Source organism: Carassius carassius, chromosome 1 (assembly GCF_963082965.1).
Source record: "Carassius carassius chromosome 1, fCarCar2.1, whole genome shotgun sequence".
Classification (NCBI taxonomy): Eukaryota; Metazoa; Chordata; class Actinopteri; order Cypriniformes; family Cyprinidae; genus Carassius; species Carassius carassius.
Genome location: NC_081755.1, coordinates 8,862,501 through 8,870,000, shown reverse-complemented (window position 1 = coordinate 8,870,000; position 7,500 = coordinate 8,862,501). Strand labels below are relative to the sequence as shown.

The 7,500-nt window shown below is 46.1% G+C and overlaps 4 non-coding genes across 4 annotated transcripts; all 4 read left to right on the top strand.

Moving 5' to 3' along the window:
* The first annotated feature begins 950 nt into the window (after positions 1–950).
* trnap-agg (transfer RNA proline (anticodon AGG)) lies at positions 951–1,022 on the top strand. Its single transcript has one exon. It is a non-coding gene; the product is annotated as a tRNA-Pro (tRNA).
* Positions 1,023–2,533: 1,511 nt separating this feature from the next.
* On the top strand, positions 2,534–2,605 carry trnap-agg (transfer RNA proline (anticodon AGG)). The gene has a single exon. It is a non-coding gene; the product is annotated as a tRNA-Pro (tRNA).
* A 1,578-nt stretch (positions 2,606–4,183) lies between these two features.
* Positions 4,184–4,255, top strand: trnap-agg (transfer RNA proline (anticodon AGG)). Its single transcript has one exon. It is a non-coding gene; the product is annotated as a tRNA-Pro (tRNA).
* Positions 4,256–5,766: 1,511 nt separating this feature from the next.
* trnap-agg (transfer RNA proline (anticodon AGG)) lies at positions 5,767–5,838 on the top strand. Its single transcript has one exon. It is a non-coding gene; the product is annotated as a tRNA-Pro (tRNA).
* Positions 5,839–7,500: the final 1,662 nt, after the last annotated feature.

The following is a 7,500-nucleotide window of genomic DNA, read 5'->3' as shown; positions in this document are numbered from 1 at the left end:
TCTTTGGGTTCCCGCGCTTTCACTGAAAGGTGGGGGTGTGTCTAAGATGGTTCAGATCGGCTGCCATGCAGGGTAGCCGTTTGTGGTTGACTGGAGGCTCGTGTCCTTTGCTTTGATGTTTTTCTCAATATTGGTTTACAAGGGTCGGAGAGCATTACACTGAACATTTAAAGGTCCTAGGTTCGATCCTGGGTTTACTCAGAGTGGAGCCGTGAATGCTTTTCGGACACCATTCTGATGCTTGCTGGTTAGTTGCTTTCCGCAGAGCCTCCTTGAATATTTTCTACACTTCAAACAGATGTGCAGACACTGTTGGTTCCATGGTGTAACGGTTAGCACTCTGGACTCTGATCCAGTGATCTGAGTTCAAATCTCGGTGGAACCTTCAAGAGTCTGTCTGGCTGTGCTTGGCAAGGAGGAGCTTTGGGGTATGTCACAACTTTCTCTGTGGCAGTGTGTCTTAAAATGTATTGCTACAGTGGCCTCCTTTTATCATGGCCTCCAAACAATCTAGAACTCACATAAAACTGAGCTGGAACTAAATTGAGAAGACCGATGTCACCTGACCTTCTGTGGTGAAGCAGTACAGACCTCAGACAGCTTCTCATCAGCAAGATTTGCGTGGCAGTGCAACAATGTAGACTTCTGCTGTTAAATTCAGCTCTTGTGTTTTGTAGTTGATATTTTAATCAACATTATTCTACAAAGGTAGGCCAAGCTAGAGCTGGTAGGTAAAAATTGAGTTTCTCAGAAATCTGGTCAGTGCATGAGCTCTATTTCTGCCCTTGTCAGCTAGAGCTGGTAGGTAAAAATTGAGTTTCTCAGAAATCTGGTCAGTGCATGAGCTCTATTTCTGCCCTTGTCAGCTAAGAGGCAGGATATTGGAGCGACCGTAGCATCGAACAGAGTGAAATACGTGGCAAAGTGGCCTCCACTGAGCAGCAATTTGTGGCTCGTTGGTCTAGGGGTATGATTCTCGCTTAGGGTGCGAGAGGTCCCGGGTTCAAATCCCGGACGAGCCCTCTTCTGTCTTTGCAGCTTCTTTTCTTGAGCAGTTTCAGTCCATTCTGCCATCCCGGGTCAATCATACGCCACTGTCAATTAAGACTAAAGCTGCGTCTGCATGTTTTCATGCCCACTTCTCTCTGCTCTTCTTAGTTCTTAATCTGCAGTTTAAACTTTGACTTGACATTTTTCCAAAAATTGGTTTAGGAATGCAGCCCAAGCAGTGGAGATATGGCAAAAAATAGATTCTTGGATCACTTTACGGCCCTGTGAGCCTTCATCTTGCGTTTGCTAGATGCAGGAGCATCTGAGGGCTTGTTGGTGTTGGGGTGTGTTTTTTTTTTCTTTTATTGCTGTATGGGAGCAAGTGGGCCCCAGTTCAAATACCAGATGAGCCTGCTTTGCAGCTCCTTGTTTTGAGTAGTGTCTGTGTACATGGTGGCTTGTTGGTCTAGGGGTATGATTCTCGCTTTGGGTGTGAGAGGTCCTGGGTTCAAATCCTGGACGAGCCCACATTGAGCATATTGCTGAGAAGTATCAGTCAATTCTGCCTTCTTTCGGTCAATTGTACTCCTGCATGTTTTCGTGCTGATTTCTCCCTGTTCGTAGTTCCTCATCTGCAATTTAAACTTTGTACAACACTTCGCTCTTTGGGTTCCCGCACTTTCACTGAAAGGTGGGGGTGTGTCTAAGATGGTTCAGATCGGCTGCCATGCAGGGTAGCCGTTTGCGGTTGACTGGAGGCTTGTGTCCTTTGCTTTGATGTTTTTCTCAATATTGGTTTACAAGGTTCCGAGAGCGTTACACTAAACATTTAAAGGTCCCAGGTTCGATCCTGGGTTTACTCAGAGTGGAGCCGTGAATGCTTTCGGACACCATTCTGATGCTTGCTGGTTAGTTGCTTTTCGCAGATGCTCCTTGAATGTTTTCTACACTTCAAACAGATGTGCAGACACTGTTGGTTCCATGGTGTAACGGTTAGCACTCTGGACTCTGAATCCAGTGATCCGAGTTCAACTCTTGGTGGAACCTTGGGGTCTGTCTGGCTGTGCTTGGCAAGGAGGAGCTTTGGGGTAGGTCACAACTTTCTCTGTGGCAGTGTGTCTTAAAATGTATTGCTACAGTGGCCTCCTTTAACCATGGCCTCCAAACAATCTAGAACTCACATAAAACTGAGCTGGAACTAAATTGAGAAGACCGATGTCACCTGACCCTCTGTGGAGAAGCAGTACAGACCTCAGACAGCTTCTCATCAGCAAGATTTGCGTGACAGTGCCACAATGTAGACTTCTGCTGTTAAATTCAGCTCTTGTGCTTTGTCGTTGATATTTTAATCAACATTACTCTACAAAGGTAGGCCAAGCTAGAGCTGGTAGGTAAAAATTGAGTTTCTCAGAAATCTGGTCAGTGCATTTGGTCAGAGCTCTATTTCTGCCCTTGTCAGCTAAGAGGCAGGATATTGGAGCGACCGTAGCATCGAACAGAGTGAAATACGTGGCAAAGTGGCCTCCACTGAGCAGCAATTTGTGGCTCGTTGGTCTAGGGGTATGATTCTCGCGTAGGGTGCGAGAGGTCCCGGGTTCAAATCCCGGACGAGCCCTCTTCTGTCTTTGCAGCATCTTTTCTTGAGCAGTTTCAGTCCATTCTGCCATCCCGGGTCAATCATACGCCACTGTCAATTAAGACTAAAGCTGCGTCTGCATGTTTTCATGCCCACTTCTCTCTGCTCTTCTTAGTTCTTAATCTGCAGTTTAAACTTTGACTTGACATTTTTCCAAAAATTGGTTTGGGAATGCAGCCCAAGCTGTGGAGATATGGCAAAAAATAGATTCTTGGATCACTTTACGGCCCTGTGAGCCTTCATCTTGCGTTTGCTAGTTGCAGGAGCATCTGAGGGCTTGTTGGTGTTGGGGCGTGTTTTTTTTTCTTCTATTGCTGTATGGGAGCAAGTGGATCCAAGTTAAAATCCCAGAAAAACCCGCTTTGCAGCTCCTTGTTTTGAGTAGTGTCTGGTTACATGGTGGCTCGTTGGTCTAGGGGTATGATTCTTGCTTCGGGTTTGAGAGGTCCTGGGTTCAAATCCCGGACGAGCCCACATTGAGCATATTGCTGAGAAGTATCCGTCATTTCTGCCTTCTTTCGGCCAATAATACTCCTGCATGTTTTCGTGCTGATTTCTCCCTGTTCGTAGTTCCTCATCTCCAATTTAAACTTTGTACAACACTTCGCTCTTTGGGTTCCCGCGCTTTCACTGAAGGTGGGGGTGTGTCTAAGATGGTTCAGATCGGCTGCCATGCAGGGTAGCCGTTTGTGGTTGACTGGAGGCTCGTGTCCTTTGCTTTAATGTTTTTCTCAATATTGGTTTACAAGGGTCGGAGAGCATTACACTGAACATTTAAAGGTCCTAGGTTCGATCCTGGGTTTACTCAGAGTGGAGCCGTGAATGCTTTTCGGACACCATTCTGATGCTTGCTGGTTAGTTGCTTTCCGCAGAGCCTCCTTGAATATTTTCTACACTTCAAACAGATGTGCAGACACTGTTGGTTCCATGGTGTAACGGTTAGCACTCTGGACTCTGATCCAGTGATCTGAGTTCAAATCTCGGTGGAACCTTCAAGAGTCTGTCTGGCTGTGCTTGGCAAGGAGGAGATTTGGGGTATGTCACAACTTTCTCTGTGGCAGTGTGTCTTAAAATGTATTGCTACAGTGGCCTCCTTTTATCATGGCCTCCAAACAATCTAGAACTCACATAAAACTGAGCTGGAACTAAATTGAGAAGACCGATGTCACCTGACCTTCTGTGGTGAAGCAGTACAGACCTCAGACAGCTTCTCATCAGCAAGATTTGCGTGGCAGTGCAACAATGTAGACTTCTGCTGTTAAATTCAGCTCTTGTGTTTTGTAGTTGATATTTTAATCAACATTATTCTACAAAGGTAGGCCAAGCTAGAGCTGGTAGGTAAAAATTGAGTTTCTCAGAAATCTGGTCAGTGCATGAGCTCTATTTCTGCCCTTGTCAGCTAGAGCTGGTAGGTAAAAATTGAGTTTCTCAGAAATCTGGTCAGTGCATGAGCTCTATTTCTGCCCTTGTCAGCTAAGAGGCAGGATATTGGAGCGACCGTAGCATCGAACAGAGTGAAATACATGGCAAAGTGGCCTCCACTGAGCAGCAATTTGTGGCTCGTTGGTCTAGGGGTATGATTCTCGCTTAGGGTGCGAGAGGTCCCGGGTTCAAATCCCGGACGAGCCCTCTTCTGTCTTTGCAGCATCTTTTCTTGAGCAGTTTCAGTCCATTCTGCCATCCTGGGTCAATCATACGCCACTGTCAATTAAGACTAAAGCTGCGTCTGCATGTTTTCATGCCCACTTCTCTCTGCTCTTCTTAGTTCTTAATCTGCAGTTTAAACTTTGACTTGACATTTTTCCAAAAATTGGTTTAGGAATGCAGCCCAAGCAGTGGAGATATGGCAAAAAATAGATTCTTGGATCGCTTTACGGCCCTGTGAGCCTTCATCTTGCGTTTGCTAGATGCAGGAGCATCTGAGGGCTTGTTGGTGTTGGGGTGTGTTTTTTTTTTCTTTTATTGCTGTATGGGAGCAAGTGGGCCCCAGTTCAAATACCAGATGAGCCTGCTTTGCAGCTCCTTGTTTTGAGTAGTGTCTGTGTACATGGTGGCTTGTTGGTCTAGGGGTATGATTCTCGCTTCGGGTGTGAGAGGTCTCGGGTTCAAATCCTGGACGAGCCCACATTGAGCATATTGCTGAGAAGTATCAGTCAATTCTGCCTTCTTTCGGTCAATTGTACTCCTGCATGTTTTCGTGCTGATTTCTCCCTGTTCGTAGTTCCTCATCTGCAATTTAAACTTTGTACAACACTTCGCTCTTTGGGTTCCCGCACTTTCACTGAAAGGTGGGGGTGTGTCTAAGATGGTTCAGATCGGCTGCCATGCAGGGTAGCCGTTTGCGGTTGACTGGAGGCTTTTGTCCTTTGCTTTGATGTTTTTCTCAATATTGGTTTACAAGGTTCCGAGAGCGTTACACTAAACATTTAAAGGTCCCAGGTTCGATCCTGGGTTTACTCAGAGTGGAGCCGTGAATGCTTTCGGACACCATTCTGATGCTTGCTGGTTAGTTGCTTTTCGCAGATGCTCCTTGAATGTTTTCTACACTTCAAACAGATGTGCAGACACTGTTGGTTCCATGGTGTAACGGTTAGCACTCTGGACTCTGAATCCAGTGATCCGAGTTCAACTCTTGGTGGAACCTTGGGGTCTGTCTGGCTGTGCTTGGCAAGGAGGAGCTTTGGGGTAGGTCACAACTTTCTCTGTGGCAGTGTGTCTTAAAATGTATTGCTACAGTGGCCTCCTTTAACCATGGCCTCCAAACAATCTAGAACTCACATAAAACTGAGCTGGAACTAAATTGAGAAGACCGATGTCACCTGACCCTCTGTGGAGAAGCAGTACAGACCTCAGACAGCTTCTCATCAGCAAGATTTGCGTGACAGTGCCACAATGTAGACTTCTGCTGTTAAATTCAGCTCTTGTGCTTTGTCGTTGATATTTTAATCAACATTACTCTACAAAGGTAGGCCAAGCTAGAGCTGGTAGGTAAAAATTGAGTTTCTCAGAAATCTGGTCAGTGCATTTGGTCAGAGCTCTATTTCTGCCCTTGTCAGCTAAGAGGCAGGATATTGGAGCGACCGTAGCATCGAACAGAGTGAAATACGTGGCAAAGTGGCCTCCACTGAGCAGCAATTTGTGGCTCGTTGGTCTAGGGGTATGATTCTCGCGTAGGGTGCGAGAGGTCCCGGGTTCAAATCCCGGACGAGCCCTCTTCTGTCTTTGCAGCATCTTTTCTTGAGCAGTTTCAGTCCATTCTGCCATCCCGGGTCAATCATACGCCACTGTCAATTAAGACTAAAGCTGCGTCTGCATGTTTTCATGCCCACTTCTCTCTGCTCTTCTTAGTTCTTAATCTGCAGTTTAAACTTTGACTTGACATTTTTCCAAAAATTGGTTTGGGAATGCAGCCCAAGCTGTGGAGATATGGCAAAAAATAGATTCTTGGATCACTTTACGGCCCTGTGAGCCTTCATCTTGCGTTTGCTAGTTGCAGGAGAATCTGAGGGCTTGTTGGTGTTGGGGCGTGTTTTTTTTTCTTCTATTGCTGTATGGGAGCAAGTGGATCCAAGTTAAAATCCCAGATAAACCCGCTTTGCAGCTCCTTGTTTTGAGTAGTGTCTGGTTACATGGTGGCTCGTTGGTCTAGGGGTATGATTCTTGCTTCGGGTTTGAGAGGTCCTGGGTTCAAATCCCGGACGAGCCCACATTGAGCATATTGCTGAGAAGTATCAGTCATTTCTGCCTTCTTTCGGCCAATAATACTCCTGCATGTTTTCGTGCTGATTTCTCCCTGTTCGTAGTTCCTCATCTCCAATTTAAACTTTGTACAACACTTCGCTCTTTGGGTTCCCGCGCTTTCACTGAAAGGTGGGGGTGTGTCTAAGATGGTTCAGATCGGCTGCCATGCAGGGTAGCCGTTTGTGGTTGACTGGAGGCTCGTGTCCTTTGCTTTGATGTTTTTCTCAATATTGGTTTACAAGGGTCGGAGAGCATTACACTGAACATTTAAAGGTCCTAGGTTCGATCCTGGGTTTACTCAGAGTGGAGCCGTGAATGCTTTTCGGACACCATTCTGATGCTTGCTGGTTAGTTGCTTTCCGCAGAGCCTCCTTGAATATTTTCTACACTTCAAACAGATGTGCAGACACTGTTGGTTCCATGGTGTAACGGTTAGCATGCTGGACTCTGAATCCAGTGATCTGAGTTCAAATCTTGGTGGAACCTTCAAGAGTCTGTCTGGCTGTGCTTGGCAAGGAGGAGCTTTGGGGTATGTCACAACTTTCTCTGTGGCAGTGTGTCTTAAAATGTATTGCTACAGTGGCCTCCTTTAACTATTGCTCTTCTATTGCTCCTTTACTCTTCTATTGCTCCTTTAACTATTGCTCCTTTAACTATTGCTCTTCTATTGCTGTATGGGAGCAAGTGTGAGAGGTGTGAGAGGTCCCGGGTTCAAATCCCGGACGAGCCCACATTGAGCATATTGCTGAGAAGTATCAGTCATTTCTGCCTTCTTTCAGCCAATAATACTCCTGCATGTTTTCGTGCCGATTTCTCCCTGTTCGTAGTTCCTCATCTCAAATTTAAACTTTGTACAACACTTCACTCTTTGGGTTCCCGCACTTTCACTGAAAGGTGGGGGTGTGTCTAAGATGGTTCAGATAGGCTGCCATGCAGGGTAGCCGTTTGCGGTTGACTGGAGGCTCGGGTCCTTTGCTTTGATGTTTTTCTCAATATTGGTTTACAAGGTTCAGAGAGCGTTACACTGAACATTTAAAGGTCCCAGGTTCTATCCTGGGTTTACTCAGAGTGGAGCCGTGAATGCTTTTCGGACACCATTCTGATGCTTGCTGGTTAGTTGCTTTTCGCAGAGC